This window comes from Callithrix jacchus, chromosome 1 (genome assembly GCF_049354715.1).
Source record: "Callithrix jacchus isolate 240 chromosome 1, calJac240_pri, whole genome shotgun sequence".
In the NCBI taxonomy this organism is placed as follows: Eukaryota; Metazoa; Chordata; class Mammalia; order Primates; family Cebidae; genus Callithrix; species Callithrix jacchus.
This window is the reverse complement of record NC_133502.1, coordinates 76,008,675-76,033,284: the sequence shown is the minus strand read 5'-3', so window position 1 is coordinate 76,033,284 and position 24,610 is coordinate 76,008,675. Positions and strand designations below refer to the sequence as shown.

Sequence of the window (24,610 nt, the reverse complement as noted above, 5' to 3'; positions counted from 1 at the left end):
CTACAGTAGAAATATCACTTAACCACTCAGCAGGATAAATGAGGTTCTGGAAGTAAAAGTAAGTAATTGAGCCACAGAATCATAGAGCTGGAAGGGATCTTAGTAAATATTTCACTCACTCATTTTCTGCTTAGAAAACTGATACTCAAATGTTAAGTGACTTGCATAAATTCACAAAGTTAGGTGATAAAGTCTGACCCAGGTAATGTAAGGACCACCAGCCCTTTCTGTCACGTAGACTGTTCTTCCCACTCCAGAGGATTTTAAGTCAGAATTCTTGAGAGTATATGTCCTTTCCTAGATAACAGTTCCCCAAAAGTTAAATGCACTATGCTTGAGAGTCTTCTCCAAGGTGCATTTCGCATGATTGATATGCATGTGGCTCCTTTTGCTCAATTTTACTGATGTCTGGCCACCTCTCCAATCCAGAAACAACCTACTTCATAGAAACCATGACTGTAACCTGCTCTAAACCTGTGGTCAAATCTTGCCAGAGGCAAGAGTCCTCTTCCTGATGGGATCTTTCCGGCTCTGTTGAGGAACTGGAAAGTCCAGTTTCTGTGGCCAAGAGAGAAATCCTAATCACTGAGCACTAACATGTAAAGGACTGTCACCACCTTCGAAAGGCTAAAAATGCACTGAACTGTCTTGGCCTCTTCAGTGAAGGCAGAGTCAGCAGATGAGTGTGTTCTTGTACCTTCCAGCTTTATGCTTCTCCTGTGGTTGGGAGAAAGGAGCTGGAGGGGATTGGAGGCAAAGCTGAGATGGATTAGGAAACGACGTCCTTGTCTACACTTACTTCAGGAATAGTCGATCAAGGCTCTTCAACGTGACTAAACATTGCGTTAAGCATCCTTTGGCTTGAAGACATCAGCTTTCTAAAACAAGGGCTATTAAGGCAAGTGGCTGTGTAGGGCCTCATGCATTATGAATTTACTAGTCATGGATGAATACAAATAACTTTGCAATCAGGGCACAGCTGGTAATTAGAAAAAAACTCTTCTTCTGATTCAATTAACCACCTGAAGAAATTAGGTTTGATTTAAATTTGGGTTTGAATGCTATAGTCCCCTTTAAAACAAGGAGAAAGATTGACAATTCTGAAGTTTCATCCTAAGCAACTCTTTATTCTTTTTGTATTTGTTAAATTCTCTTTAAGAGACAAGGTTTTGCTCTGTCACCCAGGCCAGAGTGCAGTGGCGCAATCATGTAATCATAGCTCACTGTAGCCTTGAACTCCTGGACGCAAGTGATCCTCTTGCCTCAGCCTCCACACCCAGTCTATATCCATTCACTCTGATGAATGGCAAAATGGTTATGTTTTCAAATACATAATTAAACAATTATGTAACTATAAAATCACAAATATCCATCAGATAGTACCTAAAATCACTTTGCATACCATCTGTGTCATCTGTACAGGGATGTGTCCCATACTTCATGAAACAATGCACCAAGCAAACGTTGGACATTATTATTAATATTTATCTTTGGAGGCTGAGTATTCAAAGGCTCCCTCCAATAATGCAGGTGGTAAATGCTCAGTACTATGTTTAGATAAATCATCTGAAAACTTGGCTCCCAATGTCCTAAAAATTCTTTAGAAAAAGTCTATCTGACCTTTCTTTAAAGGTCACTGCTGCTAGGCAACACCTTTCTTCTGGGATGTCGGCCACATTTCTTAGATTTTATTAAAGCACTTGTCATGGGTGGAGGTTGGGAACACATTCTGCTTCTATCTAGCATTTCAGGGTCCTAGGCTCAGAGAGGACAACTAGATTTGGTTTGGAAGAGGTCACGCATTTCCTCCCTCGTTGTGCACATCTGTGGGGGTCATGTGCTATAGACAGTGTGCAGTGGATTGGAAAACAAGGAGCTCTGTGTTCTACTTCCTGGGTAATCACCGGCCAGCCTCCCAACCCTAGGTCCATCTCCTGTTGTCAACCCAGTTAGAGCAGGAGGCTGTCTCAACTATGGGGAAAATCTGATTTTGGAAATGGAAGCTACTCTGCTCCATTCTCCCTCCTGAGCTGATCAATGGCAGTTATTCCCAACAATGAGACATGAACAACCCAGTTGTTATATATATTTTACAAAATGAAGCTGTATTCAACCTTATTTTAAAGTCTACCTGCAACAGATTGCTAAGGTCTCTGCAGAACCAGAAACATCCACCTAACCATTAGCAGTAAGTATGATAGCAGAAGCGCATTGCATAGGATAGGACCGTCATAAGAGGGCAGGATTTTAAAGTATCTCCTTTTTTGTATGTTTGTTTGTTTAAAATAATATTTATCTCTACCTTCTTTCCAGTCATTCATTCTTCTTATTTCTTCAGCTTTTACTCTAAGTTCCACAGTACATGTGCAGGAAGGATGTGGAGGTTTGTTACATAGGTAGACGTGTGCCATGGCGGTTTGCTGCACAGATCAACCCATCACCTAGGTATTAAGCCCAGCATCCATTAGCTATTCTTCCTGATGCTCTCCCTCACCTCACCCCACCCAAGATAGGCCCCAGTGTGTATTGTTCCCCACTATCTGTCCACATGTCTCCTTGTTCAGCTCCTACTTGTAAGAGAGAACATGCAGTATTCGGTTTTCTGTCAAAGTATCTACTTTTGTTACATGGCTAAAAGTGGGCCATTGACTTTTTAAAGAGATGCCTGGCTAGTATATGTTTCAAAGGCCACCAGCAAATCAATCTGCTCTCTACCCTTTTATGCTACATACCACTCCTAACACACTGTAACTAACTGAAATCTGATTCATAACAAACTCCAGGCTAATATTAAAAGAAGAGAGAAGTGGAGATGTCACAAGAAGTCAATCAGCAAGCTAAAGATGTGTGAAGGGGGAGGGGAACGATGTTGCTAGGCAACCATCCCTAGTAGTTAATTCCCATGTGTCGATGTGAGATCCTTGTTTTCCTTAGCACCAGCTAGCCCAGTGTTTCCACACTACCTACTCTGATGTTCCTATAACTGAGAGAAAGTACCTATGGAGGTCCTTAAAGTCCAGGACCCAGGGGTCATCCTGATTGGCCAACGCCCCTGGAGATGAGAACTTCAGAAGATGTGTAAGCACTCTGTTTCCCTTTTAAATTCATACTTGTGGATTCCCACTTGACAAATACTATAATTTCACATGAATAGAACTCATTACAGCAGGACTGGCTAATTACCCAGTGGACATTTCATCACTGATTCCAAGCACACCCCATGGATTGATGGATTATACCTTGACTGTGGCGAGGGTGATCAGATCGCCTTGATTCAAAGCTGAGAAAATCACAATTCTCACTGGGCTTCACTGTTGCAAAAAGTTGGCCACTGCAGGGCCTTCACATTGCATGGCTCCAGGAAATATACTTTACATTTTGTCTATGCTAAAGATACATTGCATACAAATTATCAACTCCCTCACAGATGAAGAAAGCAAGGGCCTTAGAGAAGATGACTTCAAGCTGTTCGACTCACTAATAGCAGAACCAGGATTATACCCCAGGTCTCTGGATCATAAACTTTATAATACACTAAATTGCCTCACATATATTTTTATTTTATGTATTTATTTATTTTTCTGGAGATGGAGTCTTGCTCTGTCGCCCAGGCTGAAGTGGAGTGGCAAGATCTCATCTCACTGTAACCTCCGCCTCCTGGGTTCAAGGGATTCTCCTGCCTCAGCCTCCCAAGTATCTGGGGTTACAGGCACCCACCACCATACCCGGCTAATTTTTGTATTTTTCATAGACAGGGTTTTGCCATATTGGCCAGGTTGGTCTCGAACTCCTGACCTCAGATGATCCACCCACCTTGGCCTCCCAAAATGCTGGGATTGCAGGCATGAGCCACTGTGCTTGGCCCCATATATTACTAATAATAACAATTAAATGATGCGATTTTACTATATTGAGCATTCACTATGCACCAGGCTCTGCAAGTGAAGTGATTTACACATATTTTCTCATTTCTAAACATGATGAATGGAATAAGCTCCAGGCCCTGTGGGGCCTGAGTCAATGACATGTTGACCAAGTCAAAAGAAAGGATTTGGCCAAGTTTTAAAAAGACTAAGTCTGGGCCGGGCACAGTGGCTCAAACCTGTAATCCCAGCACTTTGGGAGGCCAAGGCGGGTGGATCACAAGGTCAAGGGATCGAGACCATCCTGGTCAACATGGTGAAACCCTGTCTCTACTAAAAATACAAAAAATTAGCTGGGCATGGTGGCACGTGCCTGTAATCCCAGTTACTCAGGAGGCTGAGGCAGGAGAATTGCCTGAACCCAGGAGGCGGAGGTTGCGGTGAGCCGAGATTGCGCCATTGCACTTCCAGCCTGGGTAACAAGAGCGAAACTCCGTCTCACAAAAAAAAAAAAAAAGACTAAGTCTGAAGTACATTAGGACTTAATGTTCTCCAGGCTTCAAAGTACGATACGGGCTTCTCCCTGACTCTTAACCATGCTGCCCCAGGGAGATAAGATAACTGAGCAGGTGCAGCACAGCCCACTGGTTCTCCTCCACTTCTCCATGCTGTAAATCTTACAGGGGCAGGATTTTCATGTACAGATGGTTCAGAATTTACAGTAACATATATATATATATATATATATATATATATATATATATATATATGCCTGATTCTGGGCTGTTGGCTGTCACAGAGCAACACTTTCATTTGGTTATTTGCTGTACTGACTGAATTAGAAATAAACCCATAGCTCACCAAGCAATTCTAATTGGTGCCCTTTCCTCTATGCCACAATATCATCTTCTCATTCTATCCCAGGTGCAAAAATAAAACACCCAGAAAGAGGACTGGTTTAACATTTGGAGACTAGATTACAGTTTTTGAAGCCTCTCTCCATGTGTCCATTTTCACCCACAAAGCTTTTTCATTTAGGATTGCATTTGGGTGCATGTTAAACAAGTAAGGGGTTTGTTTTACTCATTAAGTAAGAAGTCCAGAGGTGAGAAGTTGACAGCTGGTGCAACAGATTGAGGAAGTCATCAAAGACCCCAGGTCCCCCTAACTTTGTTCTCCACCATCTTTTGCAGGAGTGTCCAGCCTTATGGTTACAAGACGGCATCACGATTATGTTCAGGTAGCAAAAAGGGAGCCCGTTGATTGGCAAAAAAGTGCATGCCTATGGAGTCTTTCTTTTTGTTAGGAAAATAACAGCATTTCAAGAAGGCCTACCTATAGTATTTGAGATTTATGTTACATGCTATTGCTAGGATGCCTGAGAAATCGAGTTATGTGGGGAAGAGGCATATGTCATCCTTAATAAAGACTGGGTTATTTTAGTCTGAAAGAAGAAAATGGGACCGGGCATAGTGGCTCACACCTGTAATCCCAGCACTTTGGAGGGCCAGGGCAGGTGAATCACTGAAGTTCAGGAGTTCAAGACCAGCCTGGCCAACATGGCAAAATGCTGTCTCTACTGAAAATACAAAAGTTAGCCAGAAGTGGTGGCACATGCCTGTAATCCCAGCTACTCAGGAGGCTGAGGCACAAGAATCACTTGAACCCAGAAGGCGAAGATTGCAGTGAGCCAAGATCACGCCTCTGCAGTCCAGCCTGGGCCACAGAGCAAGACTCCATCTCCAAAAAAAAGAAGAAAATGGGCCAGGGATGGTGGGGTGGCTCACACCTGTAGTCTCAACACTTTGGGAGGTCAAAGCAAGCAGATAGCTTGAGCCCAGGAGTTCAAGACCAGCTGGGGCTCAAGTGATCTTCCCACCATGTTTCACCATGCTTTTCTCTACAACACACACACACACACACACACACACACACAAATTAGGCAGGCATGGTGGTGTGCACCTGTAGTCCAAGTTACTTGGGAGGCTGAGGTAGGAGGATTACCTGAGCACAGGAGGTAGAGGCTGCAGTGAGCCATGATCACACCACTGCACTCCAGCCTGGGCAACAGAGTGAGACCCTGTTGAAGGAAGGAAGAAGGAAGGAAGGAAGGAAGGAAGGAAGGAAGGAAGGAAGGAAGGAAGGAAGGAAGGAGGGAGGGAGGGAGGGAGGGAGGGAGGGAGGGAGGGAGGGAGGGAGGGAGGGGGAGGGGAGGGGAGGGGAGGGGAGGGGAGGGGAGGGGAGGGGAGGGGAGGGGAGGGGAGGGGAGCGGAAGGGAGGGGAGGGAAGGAGAGAGGTTTCTGAGTCCTTCTCTAGAAGCCAGAGTTCCCTGTCCAGCTGGAGTCCTAGTTATTAAATAACCCCTTCTCTGGTACTCTTCTCTGATTCAGAACTCCCTCAGACAAATAAATCCATCATGTCTTCCCTCTCGATCAGCCTCAATCAAAACCCAAAGTCTCAAGTTGAACCTGGAGTCCCCCTCACTGTTAGCACCACACTGTATTGTGCTCCAACAATGTGAAACCTCACTCTTCTTCCACCCAACACTTTGGCAGCTCATATTCCACAAAGACCCCCTGATTATTACCTCCACCTTCATGCCCTTCCCTGAGGTTAATGCTCTCCTATGGCCCTCCCAAGTGAGAGTACTTTTTCTTCTACTCCCGGTGAAAGTCAGGGCACTGCCAGACAAGTCCTCCCTCACCATTCAAGTGAGACATAAAGATTCTCACACTATGAACCTATTCTGAAAGAGTTCTACCCTCTCCAAATCTCCTTGTTCAAATCTTCAGATCTTTCTCTTTCTGAATCCTTGGTCATCTGGCCAGAACCACTGTCCAGAGTTGGAACAGAATCTTTTTGCTTCAGAAAAGCTGCTCTTCCAGGCCAAGTAGACAGAGATACACCATTTAGAGTTTTTCCCACTAGTCTCATGTTGAAATTCTTTAATTGTCCACTTCTGGTGGAAGCTGGCATGTCAAGCCAAAACAACTGTGAATAGGATCAAGTTAAGTTTCTAGAAAATCTTTCATCATAGGGAGCCATTTATATAGTCACAAGTATAGACTAAATCCTATAACTACATCTTACACTTGATGACTGAAGGCCTGACTTCATGGCTGAATGGATCAGATGGTATCCAGTTCATGATCATTCATTTAAGTAAATCCCACTAGCAGGTCAGGAGCTGTTTCTTAAAGGAGAATAGTTACTTGCTTAAGAGAACATAACATTGCTCTATAATCTTTAAGGTCTCTGTTGTAATTATCCTGTCAGGACTTGCCAAGAGCTTCATATACACTCTGAGCTGCCATAGGTACTCCAGGAACTGTTGAATATTCTGAGCCAAAAGACAAACGTAGAATCAAGCCCATTGGAGAGTCACATCTTATTCTGGGCTCTATTCAAAGCTGATAACAACTTTGGGATTCACGTGGTAAATTGGTCCAAACAGGACACCCATGGTGAAGAAGCTTCACCATGCACCACACTTCTTTTTTTAGTAGTAAGAAACACAATGTTCAGCCACATGTGTTACCTGTTGGAAGAGACAACAACTTAATAATCATCAAACCACTAGAGCTCCAGAATCTTTGCATAAGTTATTTCACAATATCCTTTATTAATGTGTCTTACTAGAATAACTGGAGAACCTACTACTGCTTACTCTGGAGGGTTTATCAGTATAATGTCAGTGCAGGAACTGGTGATATAATACTGTAGAATGATGGTTTGGTTACATGCTTCATGGATTAGACTGACATAGAGTCAAAGGGTTGAAGTATACCCAAGGGAAGATGGCAAATGTGTACTGCTGACTGTCAGGTGAAAAGAAATACTTCTGGTATTTTCAATGTATTGAAATGGATAAAAATACTGCATTGTGTATACATGAATATATATACCACACTTTTTTCTTTTTGTATATGATGATACTTTGACATTGTCTGATTCCATTTTGTGTTGCTATAACACAAAACCTAAGACTGGGTAGTTTGTAATGAACAGCAATTTATTTGTTATGGTCCTGGAGGCTGGGAAGTGCAGTATCAAGGAACCAGCCCCTGATGAGGGCCTTTTTGCTGCATAATTCATGGTAGCAGGAGGAAGGCCAAGGGAGCCCAAAAGAGAAAGGAAGGAAGGGGCTGAACTCATTCTTTTATCAGTGATAGCTAACTCACTCCTGAAATAACAGCATGAATCCACCTATAAGAACAGAGCCTTTATGACCTAATCACCTCTCAAAGATCCCACCTCTCAACACTGTTACATTGGGGATTAAGTTTCCAACACATGAACGGTGAGAAACATATTCAAACCATAGCCGACATCTTTAAAATAACCTTTTGGCTAGGGTGAGACTGCTTTTCCCTGGGGTAGCCAATTCTTACTGACAGCAAAAGAATCAACTGAGAGCATGCCTTTGATATGCAAACTAACCAATCCAGAGTCATGCCTCCTTTATCCTGCCAGTACACCCCAGGAGAAAATATTCCTGGGCTTTAATCATCTGAGGGTCAGGTAGCAGGCAACTAAGGACCACCGCTGTAGATTAGGGTCTGCCAAAGTCATTCAAACTAAGCAACTCTAAATTGTTCCACCTATCATTCCTGCAAGAGACCCCAGTAAAGGTTCTGGCCTAAGTCCACATGGTGGCACAAACCAGGAGCCCCAGCTACTTGGGAGGGTGAGGCTGAAGGATCTTTTGAGCCTAGGAGTTTGAGTCAAGCCTGGGCAACAGAGCAAAACTCCTTCTCTTAAAAAGAGTGGCTCTGGCCTAAGGCTTTCCACTTGCTCCAGTCTTCTGCTTCCTGACCGCCCTGGTGTTTTCCCAAGTGGCCTGCATCGTATGCCATAGTCTGTCTCTAAGACCTGTGAGTGTGATAAACTGCTTTCCTAAGTCTTTCTTCTGTTTCCTCTTGTGGCTGCATCTGACTGAACATCACATCAAAAAATATATAAAACAAGTACATTAGCTGAACAAATGCCCACCAAGTACAAGACCTTTATAAATGTGTTCCAATAACAAAATTCTATATAGATGACCATCCACAGTGGAAATTAAGTGTATTATTTACCATTAGTATACAAATCAGATTTTTTTTTGCACTGGCCAAACTGAGAAATATATCAGAACGCCATAAAGAACCATTTGATGTTCAATTCAAGTGTTTGATAGTAACGTAATCTCTAAAGTTTCTCTAGAAACTGAATTTTGCATTCCATTTATGGAATGGAGGCTGTGAATATGGCCTATCACCCTGATCAGCAAACAACAATAACATTCTATGTTCCTGAGAATTCACTTAATCTTTCTTGATACCCAGTGGTTTCTCCCAATAAAATAGCCAGAGTTATTTTAATGGGATGCCAGAAAGTATTTACTAGACATAGGTAGTAATACAGCACAACCTTTTATCAATGGTGCTCAACTTCACCTCCATTCAAATGGTTCTGAATTTTTTAACGGACTCATATTGTAGAATTGAATAAGAAATCTTATTTTCTAAGCCAAGCACAGTGGCTGACACCTGTAATCCCAGCAATTTGGGAGGCTGAGACAGGTGGATCACCTGAGGTCAAGAGTTCAAGACCAGCATGGTCAACAAATACAAAAATTAGCTGGGCGTGGTGGCACATGCTGGTAATCCCAGCTACTTGGGGGGATGAGGCAAGAGAATCACTTGAACTCAGAAGTGGAGGTTGCAGTGAGCCGAGATCGCGCCACTGCACTCCAGCCTGGGAAACAAGATCGAAACTCAGTTTCAAAAAATAAAAATAATATAAGTAAATAAATAATCTTATTTTCTAATATGATAGCTTAAGCCAAAATTTTTTTTCTATCCAGCCTCGGACTGCCTGTTGGTTTCATTCTTGATATTCCCACAATTTAAAAAATGACAGCCAGAAATGTATGAATGCCGGATAATCTCTTAAAGTCTTCACATCATGCTCCCTCCACTGCATAATTCAATGACCACATCCATATGCTTTTGCTGTCAGTGGGACTCAGACACCCTGGCTTCTCTCAACCACACTGACATCAAGGAGCCCATTTCAATTGCAGTCGTTTCCATCAGCATTTTTTATCTTTCAAGAACAGCTTGTAAATCTCTTTTTAAACATTGTGTTGCATCTCTTGTCAACGTAATCTTCATGGCAGGAGTGAAGGAAAAGTTTTCTGGGTTCTACCTAGGGATATAACAAGGGTCAGGGTAAGAAAAGATAAAAAGATCCAGGCAAGCATATGTTACACAAATTCTAGTAATCATTATTCCTGATTATGACCCTTCAGCATTTTTCTGTGTCTTTTAGTAGGGGCTAACATTTAATCCAAGATTATGTGAGTTAACCCAGAGAATTGGCAGAACCGAAGCTGGTGAGCTAATCCCAGCCCACTTTATGATGAATCGCTAGTGAAATACACCCACATAAATATTTGAGTCCTACCTACGGTGAAACATTCCCAAAAGGTTTCAAAAAATATGCCTAGATTTTTAATGCCATAAATTTATGAATCCTTTCAGGTTCTTCTGCATATGACATTTGAATTTTGCACTTCACCCCCCAATCATATTGTGTTTGAATCTCAGTTGTCTTTAGAGCATCAGTAAGAGACAGGGCTTGTGAAAAATTATCCTCTTTCTTCTACGTAGGAGATGTGGTTTCCCCAGTCAAGAGAAATGCTATAGATGGCATTTTAGAAAGTTTGGAGGATCTTTAAAAACATCTTTCAAATTTTGTCATATCTCTCATTCTAATTACTGGGATTTCTGGTCAAAGCCTTAATTTGCAGTAAGAGACCTGGTCAGATTGCAAGTTAAAGTAGCAATCTGTGGAGTTAATCTGCGCATTTGGATTTTAGTTATTTTAGCCCCACGTCTACAAGCCAAAGGCATACTACAAGCATTCAGTCATGTCTAAGCATTTTTTGGCTTCTACCTACATTATAAATAAATTCTATATCATAAGTAAGTTAATATACACATAGAATTGAATTGTAAATTACATGAAACATTTCTTACCCCTACTATATATAATATACTTTGATATTTTCTCTTCTATTATACGTTATTTTTAAACCATTAGTCATAAATGCACAATAGTGGGTTTCAACCACAATCTCATAAAGTTTTTGAGTTTTATTTCATGTCTTGTGGCAAGAATTCCAAAGTTTGAGACAGCTGTTAAAATATCCAGTGACGGCCGGGAGCAGTGGCTCACGCCTGTAATCCCAGCACTTTGGGAGGCCAAGGAGAGTGAAGGTGAATCACCTGAGGTCAGGAATTCGAGAGCAGCCTGACCAATATGGTAAAATCCCGTCTCTACTACAAACACAAAAATTAGCTGGGCATGGTGGCACTTGTGTGTGGTCCCAGCTACTTGGGAAGCTGACACAGGAGAATGGCTTGAACACAGGAGGCAGAGGTTGCAGTGAGCCAAGATCACACCACTGCACTCAAGCCTGGGTGGAAGAGTGAGATTCTGCCTCAAAAAAAATTAAATAAATAAAGTAAAATATCCAGTGATGTTAGAAGAAACCAGCCTACTCCATAACTCCCAGCATTTCTCATTCTCTTTATACGGCCCACAGCCACAGCTACCTACTTCTCAAGAGCTTCCCCCTCAGTGGCACATTGTGTCCTACCTGATCAGGGATGAAAATTAGTTTAGCAGTTTGCCAGTTTATAACTGGCCTCTATATGTTTTGGTACATAAATGGGAATTTCATTACTTAATTTCAATAGCCGATTCTAATAAACCACATTTCCTCTTATCTTGATTCCACAATTCACAGTTGTGACATCTATTATTTGTGTCTGGGAATGTCTCTTTCTTTAGGATGTATTTTCCACCCTGTTCCACATGGCCTCGATGGAGCTGCCAAGCAGAAAGCCCTGCCAGGCAGAAGGCTGGCACACCACCTCAGGCTAGATCAGTCAGACTCTATTTTCCACAAGTTGAATCTTTAGCAAATGAAATCAGAGAAAAACTTTATAAAGAACCTAAATATTCCTGAAGTTCAGGTTCTCAAAACTTTAGTTACTTTTTTTCGAAGTTTGGTTGTAAGGAGAATCATAATACGCCATGCATAAGGATTAATTTGCTCTAAAGGCAGTTAAATAGCAGACACAGGAAGAATTCTCTACGCTCACCCTTTCCAGAAGCCTAAAAGGGGACATAAATTTCCTTAGTAAAAGAGTCCACTTCCTGTCCCTGTACCAGAATGCAAAGAACAACTCGGTAACAGGAAACAAAAAGTCACACCGAGACCAGATTGCATAAACAAACCTTATTAAATAACCCTTACCTTCCAATTGTGTTGCTCTCATATTTACCTTCTTACATTGTATCATTCCTAGAAGCCTTTATTAGGCAGGGAACTCCAGAGACACAGAATCAGTAGAATATGTATATAGATATGTGAGAGGGGGCTCACTAGGGAAATTAGCTCACATGATTATGGAGATTAAGAGGTCCTGGCAGAGCGCAGTGGCTCTTGCCTGTAATCCCAGCACTTTGGGAGGCCAAGGTTGGGGAATCCCCTAAGGTCAGGAGTTTGAGACCAGCCTGACCAATATGATGAAACCCTGTCTGTACTAAAAATACAAAAATAGCCAGGCATGGTGGCAGGCAACTGTAATTCCAGCTACTCGGGAGGCTGAGATGGGAGAATTGCTTGAAGCCAGGAGGCGGAAGTTGCAGTTAGCCAAGATCACACCATTGCACTCCAGCCTGGGCAATAAGAGGGAAAGTCTGTCTCAAAAAAAAAAAAAGTCCTACAACAGGGCTGGGCGCAGTGGCTCTCACCTGTAATCCCAGCGCTTTGGGAGGCCAAGGAGGGGTGGATCACCTGAGGTCAGGAGTTCAAGACCAGCCTGGCCAACATGGGAAACCCTGTCTCTACTAAAAACACAAAAATTAGCTGGGCATGATGGCAGGTACCAGTAGTCCCAGCTACTGAGGAAGCTGACATAGGAGAACTGCTTGAACCTTGAGGTTCAAGGTTCAATCTGACAGCAGTTGCAGTGAGCCAAGATCGTGTCATTGCAGTCCAGTGTGGGTGACGGAGCAAGACTACATCTCAAAAAAAAAAAAAGTCTTATAATAGGCCATCTGCAAGCTGCAGACCCTAGGATGCTGGTAGCATGGGTCAGTCCAAGTCTGAAAGCCTCAGAATCATGGAAGCCAATGGTGTAATTCTTAGTCTGAGCCCAAGGGCCTAAGAACAGTGTGGCTGCTGGTGTAAGTCTTAGCATCGAAAGGTCAATGAGCCTGGAGTTCTGACTTCCAAGCACAGGAGAAGAGAAAAAGTAAATTGCCTTTCTTTTGATTTTTTTGTTATATTTGAGCCCCTACCTGATTTCCCTGCCTCAGCCTCCTGAGTAACTGGGATTACAGATTACAGGCATGCACCACCACAGCCAGCTAATTTTGTATTTTTAGTAGAGACGGGGTTTCTCCATCTTGGTCAGGCTGGTCTCGAACTCCCAATCTCAGGTGATTCACCTGCCTCAGCCTCCCAAAGTGCTGGGATTACAGGGGTGAGCCACCACACCCGGCCTTTTGAGATTAGGTAATTTGTAAATAAAAGAAGTTTAATTGGCCTGTGATTTCACAGGCTATAAAGGAAGCCTGGCAGCATCTGCTTCTGGGGAGGCCTGAGGGAGCTTTTACTCATCTTAAGTGGCAGGGGAAAGAGAGTGAGGGCAGGAGGCACTATACACTTTTAAACAACCAAATCTCATGAGAACTCTATAACAAGACAGCACTAAGAAGGTGGTGCTAAACCATTCATGAAGGATCTGTCTCCATGATTCAGTCACCTCCTACTAGGGCTGCTTCAAGCATCAGGGATTACATTTCAATATGAGACTTGGGTGGGAACACAGACCCAAACCATATCACATCTGCAGTCCTAGGGACTGAGGAAGACTGCTTGAGCCCAGGAGTTTGAGTGAGCTATGATCACACCACTGCAATCCAGCCTGGGCAACAGAACAAGACCTTGTTTAAAAAAAAAATTCTTTCTCCAGGAGAAGAGGTAATGTGTACTTTTCTCTTGATATTTTATAACATAAATACTATAATGTAACATTGGCAATACTTACTAATAAAAGTCTAAATATGTTATATGATACAGGATTAAGAGAGAAATGAAAACAAAAATATTTGTTTAATATATGTATATATATATGTGTGCATTTGTGTATAGACACACACACAAATATACAAACATATTCTTAACAAAATAGGGAGGAAATGCTTATGACAATTGTAGTCCTCGTTTTGTAACTGACCACATGGTTGCAGCTGGTATATATAACCACTTTTTTCTGCTACCAATTCTGTAGTCCCTTTACCTCTAGCAAGCACCTCTTGGTCATTGTTCTTTACCTGATGAGGTGACTCCAATTATCATTCCTAAGGAGTCTGGGCCATTTTATAGTCCTGCTTAGATTGGGTTCTTGTAGTTTGCAGTTGACCTTAACCACAGGAGGTGGTAATAACAAGAGATGCCCTAAGGAATCTTCCGTATTGCAGACATACTCTTCCTTACCTGCATTGTGGTGTAGTAGTAGAATTTTCCCTTGGTAGTCAAGATCAACACCCCAGCCAACACCATAATTCCCTTCCTGGCTTGATGACCCAGAGGCATGAAGAACTCAAAGCAGTCGGGTGGTATTCTTAACTTCCAGTTCAACGAAATCATCATTGTGTCTCCTGAAGGAAGCATTCTTTTCTCTGGAACTAAGGCCTCCAGGCCAGCAGGGCACAAAATCATGAAAACAGGAAGCAAATATTTTGCTCGTGGGTGGCTAGGGGTGATGGTAAGTGGTGCCACTTCCACTTTTGCCCCTTGATTCCTAGACCCATGAATGCTTGCTATGAGAGAAACAGAACCATATGATGCTGATTCAGAGCACATACAGCCTTCTGGAAAACCTTGCCCCAGCCCTGCAAAGTATTGTTACCCATGTGGCCCTGTAACTGCAGCTTCACAAGGCCATTCCATAGTTCTGCTAGCCAAATGTTTCAGGATGGTGGGGAATATGGTAGGGCCAGTGAATTTCATGAGTCTGAGCCCATCGGCACACTTTGATTTTGAAGTGAGTTTCCTGTCAGAGCAATGTTGTGTTGAATATCATGGTGGTGGATAAGGTGTTCTGTAAGTCCACAGATGGTAGTTTTGGCAGAAGCCTTGTTAGCAAGAAACCCAAATCCAAATCCAGAGTTAAGTGCTTATTCCAGTAAGGACAAAACATTGCCCTTTCTATGATGGAAATGCTCCAATGTAATCAACTGCCACCGGGTAGCTGGCTGAGCACCCCAGAGAATGGTGTCATATTGGGGCTCAGTATTGGTCTCCACTGCCAGGTCAGCTTTGAGGGGTGGACATCCATGTCACTCAGCCTATGCATAACCTCCATCTCTGCCACCATGGTCATTGCATTCACGAGCCAATTAAGCTACAGTAGGGGTGTCTGGTGAAGGATATTGACTGATATTTACAGAATGGGTCATTCTATTCACTTGATTATTAAAGTTCTCCTCTGCTGAGAGGTCACCCTTTGGTGAGCATTCACATGGAACACAAATATCTTTGCATCCTTCGCCCACTCGGAAAGCTCTGTCCACATATCTCTTCCCCCATTTTCTTTTGTTACCAATTTTCTAATAATGTTCTTTCTAATTCCCTCACCACCTGGCCAGACCATTGGTGACAGCCCATGAATCAGTGTATAATCACATATCTGGTCATTTCTCCTTTCAAGCAAAGGGAACTGCTCGAAGTTCTGCCCATTGTGAAGATTTTCTTTCACCATTGTCCTTAAGGATGTCCCTGAAGGGAGCCAAAGTGCTACAGCTCTCTACTTTTGCACAATTTACGTGCCTGTTTATTGTGCAGAAGCATCTGCAAGCCAGGCCCTAGTCTTTTCTTCCTCTGTCAACTGAGCATAGGGAACTCAAGTACCAATGAGCCTGCAGAATTATATGGCCTAAAACTAACTGAGGGACTGTATTAGAGGGACTTCGTCGACGATCAGCTGAGGCTGGCATTGTTTAGGGTGCAGGAATTCTCTGGCTTACCCGCCTCAGGCCTCATTCAGTTTTCCCTGGCAGGCACCGTAGAAATCTTTGTTGCACCTTCCTGCTGCTGGCTCTTGGAGGTGGGGGCTCTGTGACTCAGGGATATAAAACAAGGAGCCAACCGGATAATGGAGTCAAAGAACAATCAATCCGGAGGGAGTTCAAAAGAATTCCTCTAATTGGAGGAGAACATGAATGGGAAGGGAATAACTCAAGAGTGAAATATCCAGCCACCCCTGACTGGACAGCATCCTCTTTCTGGAGCCCTTTCCACGAAAGCGTGGGAGCTGTCCTTTGACTCTGCCTAATAAAGTGCACTTTCAGGCTGGGCGCGGTGGCTCACGCTTGCAATCCCAGCACTTTGGGAGGCCGAGGCGGGTGGATCACGAGGTCAAGAAATCGAGACCATCCTGGTCAACATGGTGAAACCCCGTCTCTACTAAAAATACAAAAATTAGCTGGGCATAGTGGCGCGTGCCTGTAATCCCAGCTACTCAGGAGGCTGGGGCAGGAGAATTGCCTGAACCCAGGAGGCGGAGGTTGCGGTGAGCCGAGACGGCGCCATTGCACTCCAGCCTGGGTAACAAAAGCAAAACTCCGTCTCAAATAAATAAATAAATAAATAAATAAATAAATAAATAAATAAAGTGCACTTTCGCACTGTCTTTGGGTCCACGAGTTCTATTTGAACTGTAAAACTCACCGGGCCTCCAGGACCCCTTTCTCCATTCTTCCGGGTTAGGAAGGCCAAGAATCTAAGCTCCAGCTGCAGTGATGGTTCCTGCTTCCCTGGTGATCCAGTGGCTAGGATTCACTGGTTTTCATCCAGGGCCAGGGGTTCAACTTCCGATGTGGGAACCAGGGAATCCAGCTGCAGTTTTACTCCTCAGGTAACATAACCATCACACAGCCCAAATTCCTTTTCCTTTGTGTCATTACCCTTTGTTAAAATGTCATAACCACTTCTTGGGGAATTTTTTTTTTTTTTCTGTAAAGCCTGCCCTCTTCCATGTGCATAAAAAAAATAAACCTTTTCTCTTGTTCATTGCTCTTTGTCAGTTAAAGTCACAGGCCCCAGTACCAAACTTGAGGGTAGCAGGAAAGTTTTTTTTTTTCTCCTGCACAAAATAGCCACCGAAGTTAGAATGAGAGCTCAAGAAAAAGATTGATTCAGCAAACTGCAGAATCCTTTCAAGCAACTCCGACAAACAGCCCCATTGTCAGAAGAGGAGCTCCTCAGTTACTCAGCTCTGTGATTCAGTTACTGATGCAAAATTCCAGGTATTTCATCTTCTAGCAGGCACTGCTTCCCTAGTCAGGCAAATGGTGGTTGTTGGGGGGAGACATTCTCAAACTAACTCCCCATTTTTTATCTTTGAGACGAGTCTGAAGCATTAAAAACAAAAACTAGAGACACCCGGTGGGCAGCATGTCGGCCAAAGCGGCGGCTCTTAAGCGGGAAAAGCTGGCTTCGGGGGCCGGGGCTGGTGCGGCGTCTCTGCGAAACGCCGTCTCTGCGGGGGACAAAGGCAAATCCAAAGGTGGCACCAAGAAGAATGAGGAGATCTCCAGTGACTCTGAGAGTGAGAGCCTACCTCCAAGGAGGCCTGAGGAGAAGGAGGAGGAAGAGCTGGAGGAAACGGCACAGGAGAAGAAGCTGCGCTTGGCCAAGCTCTACCTAAAGCAGCTCCGACAGCAAGAGGAGAAGGCTGACGCCCGAGCATTTGAGGAGGACCAGGTGGCGGGGCGCCTGAAGGAGGATGTGCTCGAGCAGAGGGGCAGGCTGCAGAAGTCGGTGGCAAAGGAGATCCAGGCCCCAGCCTCGACTGACATTCGCGTTTTACGGGGGTACCAGCTCTCGATCACCCCTGATGACTCGGTCATCTTCTCTGCTGCTAAAGACTGCGCCATCATTAAGTGGAGTGTGGAGAGTGGACGGAAGCTGCATGTGACTCCTTGAGCCAAGAAGGGTGCCGGGGGAAAGTCCCCTGGCCACAGCAGCCACGTCCTCTGCATGGCCACCTCCTCTGATGGCAAGTACCTTGCCTCGGGTGACCGCAGCAAGCTCATTCTCATTTGGTAGGCCCAGAGCTGCCAGACCCTGTACACCTTCACAGGACACCAGCGGGGCGGCTGGCGTTCCGCAGAGGCACCCACCAGCTCTACAGCACATCCCATGACCGCTCCGTGGAGGTGTGGAACGTGGCGGAGAACTCCTACGTGGAGACTCTCTTCGGGCACCAGGACTCTGTGGCTGCACTAGATGCCCTGAGCCGAGAATGCTGTGTGACGGCCGGGGGCCGGGATGGGGCTGTTGGTGTGTGGAAGATCCCTGAGGAGTCCCAGCTTGTCTTCTACGGGCACCAGGGCTCCATCTACTGCATTCACCTAATCAACGAGGAGCACATGGTGTCCGGCGCAGACGATGGTTCTGTGGCATTGTGGGGCCTCTCCAAGAAGCGACCACTTGCCCTGCAGCGTGAAGCTCATGGGCTGCAGGGGGAGCCAGGCCTGAAGCAGCCCTTCTGGATATCATCGGTGGCAGTCCTCCTCAACACAGATCTCGTGGCCACAGGCTCCCAGAGCTCCTGCATGCGGCTTTGGCAGTGTGGCGAAGGCTTCGGGCAGCTTGACCTTCTCTGTGACACCCCCCTGGTGGGTTTTATTAACAGCCTCAAGTTCTCCGGCTCTGGGGACTTCCTCGTAGCTGGGGTGGGGCAAGAGCACAGGCTTGGCCGATGGTGGCAAATCAAAGAGGCTCAGAACTCTGTCTGCATCATCCCACTCCGCAGGGTCCCTGCACCCCCAGCTGCCAGCTCCTGACACTTACCCTCCTTATTTAAGTCCTTCCCAGACCATGTCTCACCCTCTTTTGGGTGAAAAAAAAAAACCAAAAAAACAAAACAAAACAAAACTATTTTACATTAATCAGAAATGTCCAAAAACCATCATTCTCAACACTGAATGCTCACCAGGATGAACTGGGATGCTTTTTCAAAATGCATATGATTATAATACAACCTTGGAGATTACAATGGAATCCAGATACATGAATAGCCATTTGACATATAATGACATTTTGAGCAATGATAGACTGAATATATGATGGTAGTCCCATTAAAGTATAATGGGGCTGAACTATAAAGAGGTACCTTTTTTTTTGTCTCTTCTACTATATTTTTACTATAATTTTTCTCTATTTATATATGTTTAGTCACACGAATACTTACCATTGTGTCACAATTATCTACAGTGTTCAGTACAGTCTCATGTTACACAGATTTGTAATTCAGGTGTGTAGCAGGCTATACCATCTAGGTCTGTAGAATTATATTCTATGATGTTTGCACAATGACAAAATTGCCTAATAACACATTTCTCAGAAACTTTGCTTGTCATTAAGCCACACGTGACAGTATTTTGAAAAGAGATATGTTTTGATTCTTGTGTACAGCCAGGGTTAAAACTCACTCACTTGGAGACTGGAGTAGCCTGAAGACTGGAGGTGAGGAGGATCTGTTAGATCCAGCTCTGAAAAAAATCAACGGAGAGCTGAGGGGAGGCCAGCAAGTCTATGGGACCCTGGGAAGGAGGTGACATCGAGTGTGGTCTTCCATGTGTAAAGCGTAGTTGCCTTATAATGTCTCTTCTCCTTCAGATTGCCATAAATACCTGAAATTATGCTATTAAAAGTTCATCCATACAGTAACCCTTTCGTAATAAATATTAAACCCTCACAGACTCTAACAGGTTAGTTTCTTCCCACCCCTCAAAAAAAAAAATTTAAAGCAGGGAATCATAGACAGGTCAGGAAACTTGATAATAGAGCAAGGAGAGACATGAAAGACTGCAGTGAGAGTGAGATGGTCTGTGGCAGAGACCACCAGCTGCCTCTGCAGTATTCATTTTCCCTTTTTCCTCCCTAGCAGAACTGAACGACCTCAGATAGCTATAGCCTCGATAAGACTACATTTCCCAGAAGGCCATGCTCCTCAGGGTGGCCAATGAGATGTTAACAGATATATGGTTTCCATGCTCCTTCCTTGGAAGGGACTGACAGTTGAGAAGGTTATTCCTCAGTTCTTCCACTTTCTTTTCTGGATTCCACACAGAAATTCAGAGTTAGTGGCTCAAGCACCAGAGGCCATTTTCAAGCATGAGTCCATCATGGTGGAAGAGAAGGAATAACAAAGTCCAACTTGCTGCTCATGAGAACGTCAGCTGCCTGATCTCAGCCCTAGACTGTCTGCCTCCAGATCTGTCCTATATCAAAGGAAGAATAACCCCTATTTTGTTTAAGTTGCATAACGGGGTTCCCAGTTATGTGCAACCAATATTAATTCTGGAGGAAGAATCTGGAATATAGTCTTGCGCCCAAAGTGGTCATGTTCAGGAGAAACTCTTAAAACGAAGGCTCTGATATGGTTTGCTATTGTCCCCACCCAAATCTCATCTTGAATTGTAACTCCCACAATTCCCACTTGTTATGGGAGGAACCTGGTGGGAGGTGATTGAATTATGGGGGCAAATCTCTCCTGCACTGTTCTCGTGACAGTGACTGAGTCTTGAGAGATCTGATGATTCTAAAAGGAGGAGTTCCCCTGACGAAACTCTCTCTTTGCCTGCTGTCATCCACATAAGCTGTGACTTGCTCCTCCTTGCCTTCCACCATGATTGTGAGGCCTCCCCAGCCATGTGGAGCTGTAAGCCCATTAAGCCTCTTTCTTTTGTAAATTGCCCGGTCTTGGGTATGTCTTTATCAGCAGTGTGAAAGTGGACCAATAAAACATGTTAAAAAAAAAAATTAAAACGGCAGTCAAATGGCAAGTGAAAGATGTGCTTGGCTTCTCTTTTGTGGCATAGCTGAATACAACATAGAACGAGCACCCACACAATGCCTCCGTTTGCAGAGTCAGTCCCAAAAGTGTCACCTCAGCATGCTTCATGCACTTTACCATCTCTTCTTTCAGCTATCTGGCCCCCATCTAACTGGTCATTCTCTCTCCGTCCCTACCCTGACCCTCAGTTCCTGATGGCCATCCCACATGTGGCCATGACCCTTCTGGGCTCTTCACCCCAGCTTCACCACCTCATGCTGCTTTGCTTTAGCGTCCCAGGATTGTCCACCCCAACATCCTCACCAAGAGAGGTGCCTCCCACCTGCCCATTGCACAAAACCTGGACAGCATTCGCCAAGGAAAAGTCAGCATGGTAATAGATGAAGAGCCATGGATTACAGTGAACATAGCTTCTTAAAATGCTTAGTGAGGCTGGGCACAGTGGCTCATGGCTATAATTCCAGCACTTTGGGACATCGAGGCAGGCAGATCACTTGAGGTCAGGAGTTTGAAACTAGCCTGGCCAGTATGGTGAAACCCCATCTCCACTAAAAATACAAAACAATTAGCCAGGCGTGGTGGCAGGCACCTGTAATCTCAGCTACTTAGGAGGCTGAGACAGGAGAACTGCTTGAACCCAGGAGGTGGAGATTGCAGTAAGCCGAGATAGCGCCGCTGCACTCCAGGCTGAGCCACAGAGCAAGACTCTATCTCAAAAAGAAAAATGTGTAGTGCAGGAATTAAATTCTAAAAATGAAGATCTGGAAGTAAAAATTAGTATTTTAGAGACTGTCTGTGTTTAGTTGTTTTGCATGAGTTTAGATATCTCTTCCAAGGTCACATCCTATAAGAGGCAATTGGAAAAATGTTCTAGATCATCTGACATTCGGTATTATAATGTTAAAAGTTTTTGATTACTGATAGAGTTGCTGATAGCTCTAAGTCCTGGTCTCTTTGCAACTGTTTGCAGCAAGCACCTAGCTACCTGCAACCTGCCCTGATCTTCCCCTGACAAGCAGTCAGCAGGGTCTGGAGATAGTCCTCCCTAGGCTAATGCTCTAATAACTGGGCTGTGGTGGCAGCAGGATGAGCAGCCGTGACCACATGGTCCCTAGGTACCTGCATTCCTTCACCCTTCCTGCAGCGCCCCTCTCTGGCACTCCACTCTGGGAGAGCCTCTCTCTGGGATGCTCTAGTCCTGTCTTCATGGCTGAGCCCTATCTGCATTCTTCATTGTCCACCAGATATAATCATAAGCAGGAATCTGCATGCTCCACCATTCCATGGTGTCCACTTACCCCTTGGCGGCCATAGCCACTAATTGGCTTCTGAGAAAAACGTGCTCCCACCACCATTCCAATACAAACATACACTCGCCTGTTTTGGCTCTCAAGCCTTGTCAGAATCCAGCTTTGTGTTCCAAGCTTTATTATATATCTCACCCCAGATCTCTACCTTTGTTCACTACCCCTCTCCCAACTCTCACTTGAAGCTGACACAGCCTGGCCACAGTGACTATATTGTCTTTGGCAATGTCTATCTTGGGGACCTTGAATGAATCACTTTGACCTTCTCCATATCAGTTTCTTTATCAGAAAATGATGAGGTTGAACAGCGAATTTAAAGATCCCTTCCAATTCTGAAAGGCTGCAAAATTTTGTACATAGAAACTTCCTCATACGTGCAGATACTGTCTCTCCGATCCATGCCTATATCATTTCTGAGTAATAATATTGACACAAGCAATGATAGCTGACACTTATAGAGTACATTCTATGTGCCAGGCATAGTGCTAGGCACTTTACATGCATTATGTCATTTGACTCCTAACTAATCCAGATGAACGTGATTACTCTCACTGCTTTGCTTCAAGAAAAAAACCAGAGTGGGCAGGGCGTGGGGGCTCATGCCTGTAATCCCAGCACTTTGGGGGGCTGAGGCGGGTGGATCACAAGGTCAGGAGATTGAGACCATGCTGACTAACACAGTGAAACCCCGTCTCTAATAAAAACACAAAAAATTATCCAGGCATGGTGGCACGTGCCTATAGTCCCAGCTACTGAGGCAGGGGAATCAATTGAACCCTGGAGGCAGAGGTTGCAGTGAGCCGAGATGGCACCACTGCACTCCAGCCTGGGTGTCAGAGGGAGACTCCATCTCAGAAAAAAAGAAAAAAAAAAAAAAAAGCAGAGTGGGCTGGGTGTGGTGGCTCACACTTGTAATCCCAGCACTTTGGAAGGCCGAAGCAGGCGGGTCACTTGAAGTCTGGATTTCAAGACCAGCCTGGGTAACACAAGGAGATCTTGTTGCTAGAAAAAGTTTAAAAATTAGCCTGGTTTGATGGTGCATGCCTGTAGTCCCAGATACTCAGGATACTGAGGTGGAAGACTGCTTGAGTTTAGGTCAAGGCTGCAGCGAGGTGTGATCAACCAATGCACTCCAGCCTAGGAAACAGAGTGAGACCCTGTCTCGAAAAAAAAAAAAAAAAAAAAAAGAAAGAAAGAAAGAAAAAAAGACCAGGGCATTAAAGCAATATTTCCAAGATAATGAAGAGTACAGCCAGGACTGGAAGTTGAATCCGACTCCACAGCTTAGGATCATAACCACTGAACTATTCCAAGATAGTGCCATGAACCTAATGGTCACATGTTGGTATGTTGGTGTTCAAATCAGTTCTAGGTTCAAATCACTATCAGCATTTAGTAAGTAATCAATTATTATCACTATTATTCTTGTTGTTCCCAAAGTTCTTTGGTTACTGTCTCCTCCTAGGAGCAATAGTTTCCTTTTGACTGTAATACACTGAGATCACCTCGTAAACAAGTAAATTAATTAAAAATACTGCAGAAGAGGGAATTTCAAGAAAAAAAGATACCACATTTTGTTCTTAGGAGAACAATTCTTTTTTTAAACTTGAAAAAATGCAATCTCCTTACATTGTGATTGCTTCTAAGAATTTTTTTTTCTACATACGGAATTCAAAGAACTGATTTAACAGGAATTTTAGTTCCACTTAAAAGCTCTACACTGGTAATAGCACATTCTACAGATATTATGCTATTGGGTAAAGAAGCACCACTGTTCCTAAGCAACAGACTAAAAGCAACTTAGCAAGAAACCACAGCTCAAGGGCTGTGAATTCCACATCCCACTTGGCTTCTGCGACCTTGAGCAGGTCATTTGCTCCATGTACCTTTGCTCTTCATTCTGTTAAATGGGACTAAGTTCAGCCTTATTTTGAAAAAGGAATTTCTAAAAGCTATCTGCTAGTAAAATGTATAATTAAAATGTATAATAGAAAGTTATTTGTCCATTTACGTAATTGTCTACCCATTAATATACATGTGTGGTCTTGGCTTTCATGCATTAATTATTAAGAATTTTTCAAGCAGAGTCTTCCTGAATATAAAGAGGAATTTGCGTTCTATGCTAAGATTCAAAAATATGCAAATCTCAAGGGATCCCAGGTCTGAGAGCTATATAATTTATATGAAGATACAAATACTTGGGATATAATTATTCTGCTGCCCATAGTTATTACAGACTAAATTAAATTTAATTTAGGCAGATCCAGAAACCTTTTTAGCATCTCAGTAGGGAGAATGGCCTACAATTCCTTAAGTTTCATGTACCACTCCTGTATAACTAATTGTTATCATCATCCTTATTATCAATGATAGAATGATGAAACCTAATTGCTCAATAGAGTAGTGGAGCATCAGTAAACATAGGAAAGCCCCCTCATTTTTCTTATGTTATTATTTAATAAAGCAGTGAACATGAAATTCAACCTCACAATACATCTGCTTCTATTTT

The 24,610-nt window shown here is 43.8% G+C and overlaps 1 pseudogene; it reads left to right on the top strand.

Annotated features, from left to right (window-relative positions):
- The first annotated feature begins 17,375 nt into the window (after positions 1-17,375).
- Positions 17,376-18,779, top strand: LOC100388864 (U3 small nucleolar RNA-interacting protein 2 pseudogene; annotated as a pseudogene).
- The last annotated feature ends 5,831 nt before the right edge of the window (positions 18,780-24,610 follow it).